The sequence below is a fragment of the Equus asinus genome, chromosome 10 (genome assembly GCF_041296235.1).
Source record: "Equus asinus isolate D_3611 breed Donkey chromosome 10, EquAss-T2T_v2, whole genome shotgun sequence".
In the NCBI taxonomy this organism is placed as follows: Eukaryota; Metazoa; Chordata; class Mammalia; order Perissodactyla; family Equidae; genus Equus; species Equus asinus.
This window is the reverse complement of record NC_091799.1, coordinates 105384795-105404883: the sequence shown is the minus strand read 5'-3', so window position 1 is coordinate 105404883 and position 20089 is coordinate 105384795.

The window sequence follows — 20089 nt, the reverse complement described above, 5'->3', positions numbered from 1 at the left end:
AAGAAAGAGAACTAAGGATTAAAAGGAATGAGGAAAGTATCTGAGAGATAGCAGATTCAATGAGGATAAAGAATTTAAGGATCACAGGAATTCCCGAGAACCTAGAAAAGGAAAATGGAGCAGAAAGTGTGCTTAATGAAATTATAGAAGAGAACTTCCCAAATCTAGGGATTGAGGGAGAAATGTGTGTAGAGGAAGCTTTCAGATCTCCTAGATTTGTCAATGTAAAAAGACCTACTGCAAGGCATATAGTAGTAAAATTGGCAAAAAAGAATGACAAAGAAAGAATACTCAGGGCTGCATGAAATAAGAGAATTACCTACAAGGGAGCCCCTATCAGACTTTCAGCGGATTTCTCTGCAGAAACCTTACAAGCTAGGAGAGAATGGAGTGACATATTCAAAGCTTTAAAAGATAAAAATCTTCAGCCAAGAATACTCTATCCAGCAAGAATATCCTTCAGATATGAGGGAGAAATTAAATCTTTTCCAGACAAACAAAAGTCAAAGAAATTTGTAACCAAAAGTCCTCCACTACAAGAAATCCTCAAGAAGGCTCTCATACCTGAAAAAAGAAAAAAGGGAGAAAGGGGTCACAAACCACAGAGTAGGGAGACAGATAAATAGAACCAGAATAGGATAGCAAATATTCAACTATAGCATTAGGATACAGGGAAGGAAACTACCAAAGCGAAGACGATCTTATCACTCTAACTACAAACTCATAACACAAGTTGGAACAAGAAGTGAAAATAAGAATTTAGGAGGGGAAGAGCAAAGGGACTAAATTAGTCTAGGCCAAGTAAGTAAGAGACCACCAGAGAATAGACTATATTATACACGAGATTCTAAATACAAACTTCAGGGTAGACACTAAAATAAACAACAGAACAGAGACACAAAACATAAATAAGCAAAAATCTAAGAAACCCAGCATAAGAAATTGCAGTATCAAATGGGTAGGATAAAGCACACAGGGAGAGAAAAGCAGGAAAGCCAGATAATGAGCAACAGATTGACAGCATTAAGTCCACATGCATCAATAATCACTCTCAGTGTAAACGGATTGAATTCTCCAATAAAAAGACACAGAGTGGCAAAATGGATTAAAGAACAAGATCCAACAATTTGTTGCCTCCAGGAAACACACCTCAGCCCCAAGGACAAACGCAGGCTCAGAGTGAAGGGGTGGAGGACCATACTTCAAGCTAATGGCAAGGAAAAAAAAGCAGGTGTTGCAATTCTTATATCAGACAAAGTGGATTTCAAAATAAGACAGGTAAAGAGAGACACACAGGGACAATATATAATGATCAAAGGGACACTTCATCAAGAAGAAATAACGCTTATAAATATCTATGCACCCAACATAGGAGCACCAAGGTTCATAAAGCAACTATTAACAGACCTAAAGGAAGATGTTAAAAACAATACAATAATAGTAGGGGACCTCAACACCCCACTCACATCAATGGACAGATCATCCAGACAGAAAATCAACAAAGAAATAGTGGAGCTAAATGAAAAACTAAAACAATTGGACTTAATAGACATATATAGATCACTTCACCCTAAAAAGGCAGAATACACATTCTTCTCAAGTGCACATGGAACATTCTCAAGGATAGAACATATGTTGGGAAACAAGGCAAGCCTCTACAAATTTAAAAAAATTGAAATAATAACAAGCATCTTCTCTGATCATAGTGCTATAAGGCTAGAAATTAATTATGAGAATAAAGCTGAGAAAGGCACAAAGATGTGGAGACTAAACAATACACTACTGAACAAGCAATGGATCATTGAAGAAATTAAAGAAGAAATAAAAAAATACCTGGAAACTAATGAAAATGATAACACGCCATACCAACTCATATGGGATACAGCAAAAGCTGTATTAAGAGGCAAATTCATCGTAATACAGGCACATCTTAACAAACAAGAAAAATCCCAAATCAGCAATCTTAAACTACACCTAACTGAACTAGAGAAAGAAGAACAAACAAAGCCCAAAGGCAGCAGAAGGAGAGAAATAATAAAAATCAGAGCAGAAATAAATACTATTGAAACGAAAAAGGCGGTAGAAAGGATCAATGAAACAAAGAGCTGGTTCTTTGAGAAGATAAATAAAATTGACAAACCCCTAGCCAGATTTACAAAGAAAAAAAGGGAGAAAGCTCAAATAAACAAAATCAGAAGTGAACGAGGCGAAATAACAACAGACTCTGCAGAAATACAACGGATTATAAGAGAATACTACAAAAAACTCTATGCTAACAGAATGGATAACCTAGAGGAAATGGATAAATTCTTGGACTCTTACAATCTCCCAAAACTCACTCAAGAAGAAGCAGACAATTTGAACAGATCAATCACAAGGAAAGAGATTGAAACAGCAATCAAAAACATCCCAAAGAATAAAACCCCAGGACCAGATGGCTTCCCTGGGGAATTCTACCAAACTTTCAGAGAGGATTTAACACCTATCCTTTTCAAGCTATTCCAGAAAATTAGGGAGGATGGAACACTTCCTAACACATGCTATGAGGCCAACATCACGCTGATACCAAAGCCAGAAAAGGACGCCCCGAAAAAAGAGAACTACAGGCCAATATCACTGATGAACATAGATGCAAAAATTATAAACAAAATTTTGGCCACCAGAATTCAGAAATTCATCCAAAGGCTCATACATCATGATCAAGTGGGGTTCATACCAGGGACACAGGGATGGTTCAACTTCTGCAAATCAATCAATGTGATAAACCACATCAACAAACTGAGGAATAAAAACCACATGATCATCTCAATAGGTGCAGAGAAAGCATTTAACAAGATCCAACAGCCATTTATGATAGAAACTCTGAACAAAATGGGCATAGAAGGGAACTACCTCAACATAATAAAGGCCATATATGACAAGCCCACAGCCAACATCATACTCAATGGGCAAAAACTGAGTGCCATCCCCCTGAAAACAGGAACGAGACAAGGATGCCCTCTATCACCACTCTTATTTAACATAGTACTGGAGGTCCTGGCCAGAGCAATCAGGCAAGATAAAGGAATAAAAGGAACCCAAATAGGAAGGGAAGAAGTGAAACTCTCACTGTTTGCAGATGACATGATCTTATATATAGAAAACCCCAAAGAATCCATTGGAAAACTCTTAGAAGTAATCAACAACTACAGCAAAGTTGCAGGGTATAAAATCAATTTGCATAAATCAGTAGCATTTCTATATTCTAACAACAAACTAACAGAAAAAGAACTCAAGAACACAATACCATTCACAATAGCAACGAAAAGAATAAAATACCTTGGGGTAAATTTAACTAAGGAAGTGAAGGACCTATATAATGAAAATTACAAAGCCTTTCTGAGAGAATTGGATGACGACATAAGGAGATGGAAAGACATTCCATGTACATGGATTGGAAGAATAAACATAGTTAAAATGTCCATTCTACCTAAAGCAATTTAATGCTATCCCAATCAGAATCCCAGTGACATTCTTTACAGAATTAGAATAAAGAATCCTAAAATGTATATGGGGCAACAAAAGACCCCGAATTGCTCAAGCAATCCTGAGAAAAAAGAACAAAACGGGAGGCATTACAATCCCTGACTTCAAAACATACTACAAAGCTACAGTAATCAAAACAGCATGGTACTGGTACAAAAACAGGTGCACAGATCAATGGAACAGAATTGAAAGCCCAGAAATAAAACCACACATCTATGGACAGCTTATCTTCGACAAAGGAGCTGAGGGCATACAATGGAGAAAAGAAAGTCTTTTCAACAAATGGTGCTGGGAAAACTGGAAAGCCATATGTAAAAGAATGAAAATTGACCGTTCTTTTTCACCATTCACCAAAATAAACTCAAAATGGATCAAAGACCTAAGGGTGAAACCTGAAACCATAAGGCTTCTAGAAGAAAACGTAGGCAGTACACTCTTTGACATCAGTATTAAAAGGACCTTTTCGGACACCATGTCTTCTCAGAGAAGGGAGACAATAGAAAGAATAAACAAATGGGACTTCATCAGACTAAAGAGCTTCTTCAAGGCAAATGAAAACAGGATTGAAACAAAAAAACAACCCACTAACTGGGAAAAAAATATTTGCAAGTCATATATCTGACAAAGGCTTAATATCCATAATATATAAAGAACCCTCAGAACTCAACAACAAAAAAATCAAACAACCCAATCAAAAAATGGGCTGGAGACATGAACAGACATTTCTCCAAAGAGGATATAGGGATGGCCAATAGGCACATGAAAAGATGCTCATCATCGCTGATCATCAGGGAAATGCAAATCAAAACTACACTAAGATATCACCTTACACCCATTAGAATGACAAAAATATCCAAATCTAATAGTAACAAATGTTGGAGAGGTTGTGGAGAGAATGGAACCCTTATACACTGCTGGTGGGAATGCAAACTAGTGCAGCCACTATGGAAAACAGTATGGAGATTCCTCAAAACATTAAAAATAGAACTACCATATGATCCAGCCATTCCACTACTGGGAATCTATCCAAAGAGCTTGAAGTCAGCAATTCCAAAAGTCCTATGCACCCCAATGTTCATTGCAGCATTATTTACAATAGCCAAGACATGGAAGCAACCTAAGTGTCCATCAACAAATGAATGGATAAAGAAGTTGTGGTATATATATACAATGGAATACTACTCAGCTGCAAAACAGAACAAAAATCATTCCATTTGCAACAACGTGGATGGACCTTGAGGGAATTATGTTAAGTGAAATAAGCCAGTTAGAGAAGGATAATCTCTGTATGACTCCACTCATATGAGGAATTTAAAAATGTGGACAAAGAGAACAGATTAGTGGCTACCAGGGGAAAGGTGGGGTGGGGGGTGGGCACAAAGGGTGAAGTGGTGCACCTACAACACGAATGACAAACATTAATGTACAACTGAAATGTCACAAGGTTGTAACCTATCAATAACTCAATAAAAACGAAAAGGCTTCAAATGAGGTATTGCTGAGCAAACAATATAACATCTTTTCTAAAGACAAACATTTTTTATATGAGAAACTATATATTTTAGTGAGAAAATACTGTTCAAATTTCTGTGTAATAGTAAAATTATGACATTTAAATATGCTACTCTAAATTCAAAATGAAATCCATTTAAAATTAAGCAGTTTGAAGGAAAGGACTTAGTAAATTGCACCACCCTTCAAGAGTTTTCTTTCTGTGGTGCACGGTTGGTGCAATATTAATCTACCTTTTGCATTAGTTCTATTGAAGTTTAGACAAGAACGCAGGTTTGGTGAGATGGCTGCAGCTGTTCATTTTATTGAGAAACACCCGCATCTCCCTCACGTAAATGGCAACTATTAATCCAGAAGGACAGTGTCTCACAAGTTATAAGAGGAATCTTTTTCTTATGTGAAATTCATGCTTCAATATTTAAAAATGTTCTTTATCTGGTCCATTATCCTCATGAAGAAATGGCATACGCCATCGTGCTGTATCAGCTATCCTAATATGGCTGCAGGGTGAAATGAGTTCTGGATAGGATCACATGGAATAATGAAGACAGTTTTGGCTATGATGGGAGAAAAACTGACTTCTAATTGAGCATCTGACTTCTCCATATTCATTACCTTAGGCAAGTCCCAGTATCTCTGAGCCTCAGCGCTCTCTTCTGCAAAATAATAATGACACTACATGCGACATTTGTTGTAAGCATGAGATGGGACCAGGTGTTGAAAATTGTTTGGACATTACCTAAGTTCCATATATACAAAAGGTGGGGTTGTAATTCGTTGGCCATGAGGACTCTGCTCCGTTTGTGTGCACAATTTTAGCAACGGAAGGCGAGAAGGACCAACTTTTGTCCTGTCCGTGGAAAAGGAGGAGGCAGGGATAGAAGCTGGCTGGAGGAGATGGGTACTCGATGACAAGCTTCTTCAAGCTATGCCTCAGGGGTGGATCAAAGTCTTCTTCTCTTGGAAACTGTAGGCATTCTCGCCTTCATCTTAGGAGGCTTTCCTGTTCAAATAGCTGACTCTACCCACATGAAGGGAATGCCTGCTCTGAGGTATGTTAACATGCTTGTGCAGTTGTGTCATTTACATTGACCATATGTTAATGGTATGCACCCAAGAATTAGTCTTATTATAAGAGGGTTATACATCAATAGTTCTGGAAAACATATAAGTGAATAGGGTTTTCAAAGGGCATGCTTCAGTGAATGTGCATTCCTAGAGCTCGTCTATAAAAAGATTTTCAGACATGCATTCAGCACTTGATCTTCATTTTCCGTTGATTTGTGAGCTCTAGCCGACCACAAACAGCAATGTGGGCTTCTCCACCAAGCTGGTTTCACAGATGTAGATGCAGCAGCAGATCTTAAAATCAGAATTACATGCAACAAAGAAAAAACAAAAGAGTGGTGCAGAGACCCAAAGCTTTACACATTCCCCTAATAAGTCATTTTGGAGCAACAATGCCTGATTTGAGAACAGAGTGATCATCAAATATCACAGGCACCGGAATACACATCCTGGGAGACGTTCTGTTCTTTTTCGTCTTGGTTGTATTTTTCTGTTCTCAGTATGTTTTTTTCTCTGCAAAGACGTCCTAGGTGTCCAATGGAAAGAAAGATTATTAATTTTTTTGAACAGGGCATTGTAAGCACTAGAGTACAGCTTGTTCCTTTATTCATCTTTTAGTGCAACTCTTATTTCTATATGCATTTTGGACTATTTGTTGTGTCTTAGATGTGCTGTGTAGCCACCTTAACAAGACGGTTACCCCCTCGTCCTAGTCATTAGCCTCCAGTCTCTTTATCCCCAGTAGCTTCCCTGCATGCAGGTAAACTCCCAGCTTTTCTGAGATTTGAAATATAAATCTGAGCTGGTCCCTCATTCACTTCAGGTAAGGGTCAGGAAATAAGGTCCTAAAATCTTTTGAAAAACGGGAAAAATAAGTGTGACTATTCCAAAGAGGCACTCGTGAATCAGTGAAGTATTAAATTTTCTGTAACTGTCCTTTCATTGTAATTCAGGGCTGGTTGTCTCAGGCAGACCCAGCAATCTTGGAATTAGCTGAATGGAACCTGGGTGGCCTCTCATCATGCCTGGGGCCACTTGGCCTTAAAGACAGGGCTGATGTGTCATGTAAATCAATAACGATTTTCATAAATATTATGCATATAATGAATGAAAAAATAATTAAATCTATCTGAGCACAAAGAGAGGACTTGGTAACAGACTTTTATAAAAATCAACAGCCTGCTGCATCTTACGTCGTTTCATAAATTCTGATTTTCAGTTATGATATCAGATTTTTCTCAAGTGTGACACGCCTTCATTTCTCAGTATCATATAGAACTTTTCTAATTTTCAAAGAACGCTCAGGAGAATCACTTCATTACTCCCTTCAAACTGAAGCCCGTCTTAAAGACTGATCATTATTTTGTAATACTAGAAGCCAAAGTGCCCTTAAACTTTTCTTTTTTTCTTTTCTTTCTTTCTTTCTTTTTTTCTTTCTTTCCCTCCTTCATTCCTTCCTTCCTTCCTTCCTTGTTTCTTTCTTTCTTTCTCTTCCTCTCTCTCTCTTTCTCTCTTTCCTTCATTTTCTTTCCTTTAAGCAAGAATAATGTAAAAGGAGCCCAGATCAGAACCAGAGTCAGCCCTTCATTTTAGGCTGTAGTTGGAGAGGCCAGTGATATTATGGCAAATCCATGATGACAGCAGAATGCAGGTTCAATATCAAGTCTGCTTAATTAGTCAGTCTTGTAATCTAAAACCTTTCCAACTGAAGAAACACTAGTTCATTTTATTATGTTGGATAAGAGTTTCCAGGCCTTCTGCCAAGGCGGCGGCAAAGGAAAGACTGTATTTGGAAAAGACATGGGTATTATTTGCATATATTTGTCTCCATAGAGTAAAGGGTTTTTCTTTCATTTCTAGGAAAATATCTGACCACTGTATTTAAGAGTTCTAAGCCTTGCCTCTTATATAGGGCAAAAGTTTAAGTGATGTTGGATTTGAAGTTACAACAAAAAAGACAGAGAGAGAGAGATTGAAGCATTAATGGCGCTTCATTAGGAGAAAAAACAAACCACTACCGAGTCCCTCTCTGATTTACTTACTAGAAGAATGACCTTCAGGAACAAGAAGGTCTCCGTTTATCTTTTGTATATTATCCATTAATCAAATTAATTTGAAAATCTTCTTTCATTTTCACAGCCAGACCTTTACTTTTTTGCACCATAACAGCAAAGACACATCACCATCTCTGCCGTTCACTCTGGCTGTCGGCTCCTCTGCTAACAGCCTGTGATGTTAGTAAATAAGGACAGTTTTATTTAGGCATATGGACTTTAAGGTCTTCTTAATCTTTCTGTCTTTCTCTTTCTTGGTTCTCATCAGTCACAGAAAGCACCAAGTATAGCTATTATCGGATACTCTATAATTTTACCCACAGCTCAAAGACTAAAGTGTCTAAGTGTATCCTGGGATGTGTAAATCTCTGTGTTTTATTTTCCACAGTTCACCTTTCCTTTGCTGTTTTCTTGGTGGGTGAAAATCAACATGAATATGAGCTCCAACTATTGATCTGTGTATAATACCTGCATACAGTAACAATTAGCAAATAATGTTTTATGACTCTGTTTGTACTTCTATGGTCAAATAGATGTGTGTGTGTGTGTGAGTGTGTGTTAAAACTGGAGAATGCTATTTTTTTGTTACTTTCAAAGAAATGCTGATGGATTTCATAACTCTCAGATGGCAGAAACTAATATCTTGACTTGGTTAGTATATTAGAAAATCGTTAACTAGTGATGTTTAGGATCTGACTTGTGAATTAATAAATTCTTCAGAATTCACATATTTTGAATCCAATAGAGCAAAATGATTAAGAAAATGTTTTGGCTCATGAAATTTGGTACTAGTGGAAGACATGAAGTGGCTTAGAAGAAACAAATGAGATTCAAAAATCCATGTCTCATAAAACCTTTTATTTGATATAAATATATTAAGGGCCTGTCTTCATTTTGCATCAAAGAAATCCAAATTAATTTGAAATACAAAAGAAATGCATAAATTCTATAAACTTACATAGCAAATTTCACACGGAAAATTAAAATTTTAACACTTGCTCATGCTCATTTCCTAAAAAAATAAATCCTTGTTGTCTGAAGATTAGTGTGTCAATTGTATGTATTCCCAGGATTCATTGACTCAGCATTCCCAGAGAGGAAAGGAGAGGATGGAGCAGGCAGATATGCCTTTGGGAAGATGCATCAGATCCCCGGGTCACACTTGCTGGAGCTTCCCTTTCTAATTTCCATTTCATTTGGAGTGTGTTCTGCTCTGAAACAAATGACCCTTGTTCCATTAAACTTCTATGAATTTTACAACAAGAAATGGCCTCTGACAGAGTCGTTTTTGACCCATCCATTCTGATCTCCACCCTGTCCAGTGGCATGGGCAGGCCACCAGCTTGCATCCACAGCCCATGGAACTCATGATCATGAATAATTCATACTAGGAGATATCTTCTTTCGGTGATTACAGTGGCATTATTTTGCTAAATGGATAATCATTATTTTAGAATAATTACACTGTTTGGATGCTTTTAATATGTAAATTCCTGGATAAATTATCTTCTACTATATTCATATACAATACTTGCTTTAAAACAAGCCACAAATAGGGTAGCAAACAAAAAAAAGATCATGAATCAACATAAAAATATAAAGCTGTGTTGCTTTCATAATTTTAAATCCTTCTTCCCACAATATGCTGAGCTTTTGCTTTGGTAAAGGGTGTGAAAAGGTGCTTCAGATAAAGTGACGAATTTTCCAAGATGAAGACTTCTATAGAAAAGCTATCATAAATATATCTCCCCATTGTAAGATTTTTTTTTCCTTTGTAAGAATTTTAAAAAAAATTTATACCTTTAATAATATTGATAATCATTCTGCTTAATTTCACTTTGTTCCTCTTTGGCTAATCACCATCTGTATGCGATTATGATTAAACTTAAATGAAATATTGAGCCTGTTTTCCAAAATGTATTATTACAAGTTTGCTTCTAGCACAGACCTACAGTAACCCCTGCAAATAATTATTCACCTCACTGTCTGTATCCAATTTGTCTGTGAGTACTTTTGGTATCCCAGAAGGACCCGGTGATTTATTACTAAATTTGTTTGAGATCTTCTGAGCTTTCAATAGGGAGCTCTTTTTACCTATGTTCCACTACTGCTTCCCCCTCGATTTCTTCTAAAAACACAATGATTCATGGGACTGGCCCAGTGGTGGCATAGTGGTTAAGTCCACGTGCTCCACTTCAGCGGCCAGGGATTTGTGGATTTGGATCCCAGGCACAGACCTGCACACCACTCGTCAAGCCACACTGTGGTGGCATCCCACATGCCAAAAGTAGAGGAAGACTGGTATAGATGTCAGCTGGGAGACAATCTTCCGCACCAAAAAAAAATAAATAAAAACACAACGATTCAAGGTGTCGAAATACACATGAATTACTAATGACCTCCACAAACAGAATACAGTCGATTTTCATAGACAGTCACGAGATATTTAGTGTGCTTTGAGGTCCAAAGAACCATACCAGGAAAACACACAAGCAAATAAATAAATAAAACATCCACATAGATCTTGTTAGTCAAGTAATAATTTCAATGTTGGATCGTACTTTATTTCCAAAATTTCAAACCTTATTTCTAATTGCTAATGGCAAAATGCATTTTGCTGGAATCAGTGCCTCTCAGGAGCTTCAGATGTGCATTTCTAGCTATATAACCAGTTGCTTAAACTCATGGTCTGGAAATGACCCCAGTGCAGATGCTGGTCTTCTCCAGCATCCTCCTCCTCCGTGAATGGCGCCACCATTTACCCAAATACTCAGACAGAAATCTTGGATTTCTTTGTTCATCGCTCTCCCTCATCCTTCACCCTGGACGCCCGCAGGATGTCTTCTCCGTTGTTGAGATATATTCCCAGGATAATCACTGCTCTCTTTCTGTACTGCTAAGTCCTCAGCGAAGCCACCAGCATCTGACAGAGCTCGCCAAGAGCCAAGCAGCCTCCTTGCTCCTTCCTACCTTTGCCCATCCTTTAGAATGATCTCTTCAAAATAAAAATCACATATTTTAATCATATATGCTTCAAACTCTGTAACAGATTTCTATTCTATTAATTATAGAACCTGAACTCTTTAGACACCTTGTCTACTAACGCACGGGTCCCTAGGCCGCCTGTGACTCTCTCCTTTCACTCTTTTTGTTCGCTTCGCTACATCCTCACCTCATTGACATTATTTTTTCGTCTTGCTGCATGTGGCCCTTATTCTTGGTGTTTTCTCGATGTGGAAAGCTGATCCTTCGAGTTGTGAGACTTCTATCTGCTCATGATTCAAGTTTTTGATTACCTGTATTTTCCATAGAGAGGCCCCTGATCTCTCCTCAGTATCATTCTTAGAAAAAGCCATTGTATTTGGGTTTGAGGACTGATTTCCAGACTTTTGTTATAATTTATATACAAACATATGAATTGATGCAAAGACGCAGATTTTTTTTAACTCAATAATTATCATTTAACAAAATCATTGGTAATTTCCTTTTCTCATTTAAGAGGTTATCTCGGAAATCTTTTCATCTTGTCACATAGAGTTGTATCTCTTTTTTTTATCTTAGCTGCTTAATAGTATTTTTCAGTTTTCTTTTTATTTGTTTCTTTTTTTTAACTACACTTTTTTTGAGGGACTTGCTGATGGGTTGAGAATAAGAGTTGAGGGAAATGGATAGATTTAAGATAACTCTCAGATTCATCTCTTGTGAAGCAGTTTGTTGAACCTCTCTTGCTTCAAAGGCCATTCTCTTGCATAACTTTTCTTGCACATGTACAGCTTTGCCCTACAGTAAATGTCAAAACATGAGATGCTCCATCCTAAGATATACGTATTATCTTTAAAATACACTGCTAACTTAACCTCTAAACTAGGTGAGCCTGTCTACACTATCAGCAGCGAAGTATGAGACCCTTTGCCTGACTTTATGCATTGAAATTTTAAAATTTAGCCAATTTAGTGGAGTATATAGTTCTTTCCTACAACATGATGAACACACATGAAAAGCTTTTACCCTAAATGTCATTCACAAAATAAAATGTTCAACTTAATAATTTAGGTAACTGCCCAAGAAAAAATGACCACATAGTTTCTGCTCCTTTAAAAGTATTTTGGAACAACTCAACACAAAGAGGCCATCCATGAGCTAAGAGAACTGCTCACATTTGAAGCGGTGCAGCAGGTTACCATACTTCTCATCTTTTTTGATCTGCCTTTTGACAAATGAGTCAGTTCTTTTAGTATAGTGCCTTTCTTCTTTGTTTGTATACCATGGAAAGCAAGATTCCATTGGGTGATCCATCTAACACTTAATTTGTATTTACCTAAAGTGTTTCCATCCCTTGTGATTTTGATCAAGTCCTAAAATAAAGATTATTGATTATGGAGTACATCAAGACCTTTCTTTTCTTCTTTATTTTTCTTTATTTGATTTTTCTAAGGTCTATCTATTGCTTTAAGGCTTTTGGAAATATACGCATGAAGATTCATCATTTAAAGTAAATGTGGCAAATACAATTCTCTCTGAATATAAGGCTCTGAAGGGCTCACTAGGGAATCTCAGTCATGAAGGCCGAGAACGTATAAATCTCTCTGAGGAGGGATAAAATGTCAAAGAAGACACTTTTTCAAAGTGAATATCAGGAGGACAGTTCTCCTAAATATAACCCAATGTGGAATAGTCAAAGTTGGGACATAATTCCTTTAAAACTGCCTCTGCATGATCAAAAAAGATACTCCAAGAGCTGAAGCATGGAGAACACTGCCAAGAAACCCAGTCCGGGCTGGAGTGTGGAGCTGCTTTGTTCTTGGAAAACATGGAAGAGTCTGAAGCCATATGTACTTCTTATAAATGTAAGAACGGGATCAGAGGCTATGGATTGCAATGTATAATTTCCACCAATCTATAGGTTATGACATGTGAAGCCCAGGCTCAGCTGAATGTCTTGAGCTTTGCCTCTCTGCCACTATGGTTTATCAGGTGTACACCTGCAGAAAGTAGGAAGTATATCATGAAGTGGGAGATACTTGTGAGGAAGTGGGAGATATGAGTCAGGAAATGAGAGATACGTGTAGGAAGTGAAAGATAGGTGTCAGGTAACGGGAGACACATTTCGTCTGCCAGTTCTTTTGGAGGACCCTGTCAGGGGTACGAATCCAGATCTCCTGCACAGTGTTGACCTATCAAAGCAATCAAAGAGCCATCTGGAGCCTTTCCTATGTCATTCATTCCATTACTGTAATTTGGAGGAAGAATCCAGATGATCGTAATGGTCCTGCCATTATATTTTCCCAGCAAATATAACATCGGTGCCCTTTAAATCATACATCTCTGAAGAACACCAGAGAAACACCAGAGAATTAACGGTTGGAGCATCAGCTAGCAGGGTCCGGAGGAACTGAAGGCCCAAATCCAGAGGTTCTCAACTTCAGCACTATTAACATTTTGGACCAAAACATTCTTTGTTGTGGGAGCTGTCTTGTTTATTGCAGGATATTTAGCAGCACCCCGGGCCTCTACCCACAAGATGCCAGCAGTATTCCCTCAGTTGTGACAAACAGAAATATCTCCCAATGCTGCCAAATGTCTCCAGGGTGTGAGACCAAAATCGTCTTGTACTAAGACCCACCAACAGAGACAGTTAACTTCATGTTTATCTAAACTCTGTTTCTGACGTCAGAGCTAAAGCCAGCACGCTCCAAAAATTACAGGCTGAAGAGTTTCTCAGGAACTTCAAGAAATGCTGGAAGTTAAATATGTTGTACTTCGATTCCATGAATCTTAATCATGGTGTCCCTTTCCTTAATTTTTGGAGTTACGATGTCTAAATTTAACACGTGGGTCATATATAGGTTCTAGACAGAACGACTTCTTAGATTAGGGCACACAGTGAGTGGAACGTTATCCACCAAATCACTCCTAGATAAATTGTGACTTGTGTCAGAACAAAGAACCAGTCTGGAAATCCTAAATAAAATAAAATTTTACAGTAAAAAGCCCAGCACATAATTCTTTTTAGCTTCTGCATCTTGTGAACGCTCTGAGTTGCATCACCTTATGCCTGTTTGTCCCTATAGGAGATGGCCTAAGCGAGTAAGAGGGCTTCTGCTCTTGTTTCCCCTGTTGCTTATTTTTCTGGTTTCTGTTGTTTTAACATAAAATTGATGAGGGCATTACATGAGAGTTATTTTGGAAATCATTGAAAGTACAAACTAAATTTCAGCATTGTGTTCTCTTTCACAAATAGGACAAGCAAATCGGAAGAGGTACAAAAACCAATGTCACAGGAGATAAAAAGAACCACTCCTCATAAAGGGGAAAAAATGGTAAAATAAATAAATAAATAAAATGTTTGTGTTGAAAGTCAGAGACTAGGAAATGGAACTTCTGGGTAAAAGAGAAACATGGTCAGTCTCAGCCAAGGAAGAATTCAGGATTCATGAGGAAAATAATGAGCAATTGTTCACTTTCCACACAATATGGTTCATTCTATTCCTTAAAACAAAAGCATTTCAATTTCATTCACGAAAACATTCACAGAAAGAAACTTCTGAATGTTGTTTTTGGGAGAGGAAAGAACATCCCCTCAGGCTTCTTAAATCATCAACACTAGGTTCAGTGACCTGGAGGAAGAGCAAAGGGAGGTTCCTGTCACCACGCTCCAAGCACCTGACAAGCCAGCATCGAGAGCAAGGGGTATGGCCAACAGGGCACAGAAGAGCATCGGTTCTCTGGTCCCCTGCCTCCTCCTTCACTTTCTCCTGGTGCTGCCTCCTCCTCTTCCTCCCCCTCCCCCTCCTCCTCCCCCCTCCTCCCCCTCCTCCTCCCCCTCCTCCTCCTCCCCCTCCTCCTCCCCCCTCCTCCTCCTCCTCCCTCCTTCTTCTCCTCCCTCCTCCTTCTCCTCCTCCTCCCCCTCCTTCTCCTCCCCCTCCTCCTCCTCCCCCTCCTCCTCCTCCTTCTTTGCTCTCCTCCTCCCCCTCCTCCTCCTCCACGTCCTCCTCCCCTCCCCCTCCTCCTCCTCCTCCTCCTCCTCCCCCTCCTCCTCCCTCTCCTCCTCCTCCTCCTTCTTTGTTCTCCCTCTCCCTCTCCTCCTCCTCCTCCCTCTCCTTCTCCTTCTTTGTTCTTCTTTGTTCCTCCCCTCCTTCCTCTTTCTCTTTCTTCTCTTCTTCCTGCTCTTCCTCTTTTTCTTTCAAATTCTCTTTGCTCCATGGTGACGTGTGTATTATACTGTTTAAAATTTTTCTATTTAAAATCTGTGCTTCATTTAACTTAACACAGTGTATCACACCTGTGCTTACAGCCTGGCAGTGTGAGCTGATGGAGTCAACTATACTCCATCCCAAATTACCTTTCAAGCACCAGTGGGCATGGGGATGCAGCCGATGTGAGGGAGGGCAGAGGACACCAGAAATGTCCTGTCATGGCTGATTCCCTGCTGGGGCGAGGACTAGGTAGATGTCTTCTTTATATCTCAGACACTCATTTCTTTTCGTATCCATAAAATGAAATAAAATTGTTGTTTCATACCTTCCATAGTAGTGCAAAATTTAATTTATGTTTGTAAAGATGAAGGCTAAGATCCATGCTACTATTATAAGAATGACTCTTTGTACTATTTACGCTTTTGCAAATGTCCTATAAGTCATTATGGGAAAAGTATCATGGCCTTCATTCTTTTTTTTTTAAGGTTTTTTGTCGTTGTTTTGGTGAGGAAGATTGGCCCTGAGCTAACATCTGTTGCCAATCTTCCTCTCTTTTTTTTCTCCCCAAAGCCCCCAGTACATAGTTGTATATACTGACTGTAAGTCATTCTACTTCTTCTATGTGGGATGCTGCCACAGCGTGGCTTGATGAGTGGTATGTGGGTCTGTGCCCAGGATCCAAACTGGCAAACCCCAGGCTGCCAAAGTGGAGGGCATGAACTCAACAACTTGGCCACAGAGCTGGCCCCTATAGCCTTCATTTTTAAAATCTGTAAAAGCAAAATATTACAGTGATTTTTTTCCATGAAATGTCATACTAACAACCAATATTAAAACATAATACCGTACTACAAATAATAAATTAAAAAGAAATTAAGCCACTATATTACTTACTTACAATTTAATTTTTAAAATCCAATTCAGCTTTAGATGATTTTCTGAAGTTCACAGTATAATGTAGTCACAAAGAATGCCAGTTCTGAAGCCCAACTGCTTGGGTTCAAATCCTGTTCAATGCTCACCACATTTTTAGGGGAAGATAACCAATCTCCCCATGCCTCAGTTTCCTCACACCCAAGTTGGCACTAAGGGTAGTAATTACTTCAGATGGTTGGTGTGAGAATTAAATAAGTTGACATATTTGAAGCATTCAGGCTACTGCCTGACACACAGATGTTCAACACATGTCAGCTCTGATTTTTACTAGTGGGATTGCTCTTGGATTCATGGCGCAGGAACAGGAGAGAGCCTCCATAGCAGCTAGGTACACTGGTGTCACTATTAGCAGTAACTAGTGCATATCTAAATGTCTATTGTATGCAGCCAGCCCTAAACAAGCCACATGTTTTGTTTCCAACTCTATAGCCCTAAGAGGAAATCAGAGAAGAGATGGCACCCGCATGCAGGTCTTCATCACACCACACTGCTTCCACTCATATCTAAACACCGAGCTGCCTTTTTATAATTTACGTGCTGCTGAAACCCCTTGATCCAAAAAATACTTTGAATTTTTGCTTAGAAACATCTAGCTTAAAATTTGAACTGCCTTGAGTTTAGAAACTAAAATTCAGTGAATATATTGAGAAGCCCAATTTCAAGACATTCAACCCAATCATATTACAGAAGGGCGTTGTTCTCTCACACAACACAGAAAATAAATAGCAGCTGAGAATGAGTGGCCATCAATGCATTATCTCAGTGTCAATGACGGAGTGAATCTTTTACCTTGAGTTAGAGTTGAGACAAATTATCGTATCACATGGCAGTGACAAAGAAAAATGATTTTAAAGATAATGTAACAAAACCCAACTTGCTCATTTCATCTCCTCTGGCCCTTGCTTCTCTCTACGTATCTTAGACAACAGTTTCGTAGGCTCAATATTATTTATTTTGATAGAGTACAACTTTTTTTTTTAATTGATGGTTCAGCAGAAAGGCGATTTCTAGAATTCAGTGTCCCGCACATAATCCAGGAAACTCTTTGCATCCCTCACTGTGCCCTGACAGGTGGGCCTCCTGGGTTTTCTGGCCTGGCTGACCCTCTGAACCTGGGGGCAGGTGAATTTGCCTAGCGGTGGATAAATATTCTACCCCTGCCTTACCAGGAGCTGCCCTGTTGCGATCATAGGATGCCCTGTTGAGATCATAGGACCTCTATCCCTTCACAATCTGACATGCCAAAATGCAGATCAATCCTTAAGTTAGTAAGTGAATTAATCACCTTGAACCTTTGACTGCAGAGCGGTGGTAAGAGCTGCTTCGCTGAAGAGTACAGCGGTGCTTTGCTGAGGGAATTATGGAAACATTACGTGGGGATGGTCTCTGCAGCTCCTGTGAGTCAGATTCGGAGAACCTTTTGATCTTTCTCTCGTTAACACCCAGCACTCCCACTGCAACATGAGAGACAAGATTATAAAGACGAAAAATATGTTGTATGTGCCCAGAATATTTCATTTTAGAAAGAAAAGGGGAGAACTCTTCTTATATTTTCCTCTCTCTTCTGCTTTCTCATACAGTTTTTTTTGTTTGTTTTCATCGTAAAATAAATAACTTTATCACACATTTTATTTTTCTTACCTGGGATCTTAAAGCAGTTAGGTTCTATTGCTTATTTGCTCAAAGGTTCAGTATGACATGAGATTTTTAAGTTTTGATGGCATTGTCCTTTTTGTTGCCTTCTACTTATGGCAAACCTCAATAGAATCCTGAGTATGTCAAAAATGATATAACTTCACAAAACACATATCCCTAGGGTTGAATGTAACCTTGATGTTCACTGCTCTCACGTGTATAACCAAGCGGACTGAACTGGGGTGGGCATAAGCAATCTTTGCTCGGACTTCATCTTAGAAGAGGGTTGAGCTAGTTTCTGCCCGTTATAGACTCCCAGACAATTCAGGGTATCTGAGCCACAGCTGAAAGAGGATTTGCAGGCCCCACAGAGTGGCCCATGAGCACACTGCAAATTTCAATAAAGGAGAGGGGACACATGCTCTGAGTTTCCACTCTTAGTAAAATTGTATGAAACAATTGTTTGGGAAGTTTATGCAATAGGAAGTGTGGGGGTTGAAAAGCGTCGTATTTATTTGGATTAGATACCACACATTTTTAATTTGCCCCAAGAAAAATTACATTGGAAAGAGAAGAAGATTTGGAATGATTCCTTTAATAGATCTAAAGGATAGCATTCATTTTTTTAAAGCTGAAGAGTACAGAAAGAACATTCTTCCACCTTATTTATTTTTAATTGAAGATGCTATACAAGCGTTTGCCAAATTATTCAAGTGAGAGCCATAATTAGGCAATGTGAGTGGGAAGAGAAAAGCAGCAAGTGCCAACAATGAAACATCTATTTATGGATATTACTGCACAGAATGAAAGCAAAACAGTTGTAGCTGTGTATTAAATTTAGAGTATCATCCCTAATAACATTCTCCATGTGTGAAACAGTTGGCAGGAAGTATCAACATAAGGACAAGTTCATGACGGTTGGATGGTTGAGAAACTAGTGCAAATAATTAAAGATTAAATAAACAAAAGAACCGAACATGAATAAAAAAATAGCACAGCCTACAAGACTTTTTAGTACAAAGTAAAGCGGTTCTGTCCTCAATTATCTTTTTTTATTATTGCTTTGACATAATTGTCAATAGCTCCTTTGCGAGCAAAGCCAGATTCTTTTTCTTTAATATGACCAATGAAAATGGATGAGTTTGGAAGCAATGTTTTATTGCTTAAGCCAATAAAGAGTCCTGGGCTTAATATGTTAAAACTAATTACTTGCAAATTTAAGCATAGTGGTTATGCCACAATCTTTTCAGATATAGGTGGGATATTTATGCCTTCTCTGAATCTTAACTGCAATATGAGCTCGTGAAAGTATCCGCATTGATATACCCATTGGATGTTTGTTCCTGAGTTAATGTCACTTAAGTCTGTTGGTCATTTCATGCATTCAGAAGAAAGTTGGCTCAAGACAAGAATGTGACTGAACTCAAGAAAGAAATGGCAGAGATGTATCTACATTCAGTTCTATATTTTCTTGTTGGCATAGGTAAACTTTTCACAAGATAGGAGCACAAGAATCCCTTAGAAATTTTAAAAATATGTATATATTCTAACATTGCTGCAGGAAATTTTATCATGGGCTCAAACTTCCTCATAACCACATTCTCTGTCAAAAATTACCACAATGACCCATTGAGAAGGCCCTGGGTCTCCAGCACACGTGGACAACATGAACAGGAAAACTGAGAGGGGCGGAACAGCAACATCATGTGAACTGAACCATCAAAGAAACAGCTGAAGAATCGAAAGAGACTCTTGCCCATGTGCAGGGCGACACAGAGGCTGTAAGGCTGCCTGTGCCTCGGGGGCTGCTTATTGTTTTCTCACATTTTCCCAACTCTCTTGAAGGGTTATCTTTCTCTTTATCTTTGCACAATTTTTTGTCCCAAATTGATACTCTCTTCCAAAATAAATAGGAAATAATCCTATAAAGCTTTCTTACCTCCTATTAAAAAACAACAAAATTTTGGAAACACATTTTCTGTCAGATACCTTTACAGAAAAATCAAATGCAAGTCTCCAGGCTCCGTTGTCCATATTTCCTTTCATGTTTTCCAAATTCACGAGTCATAGCTTAAAAGGTTCTGGTAAAACTTCGAAGAACGTGCAATGTCTCTTTCAGTCTGTGTGACACCAAAAGTCTTCCAAATAGTAGGGTCTCCTTCC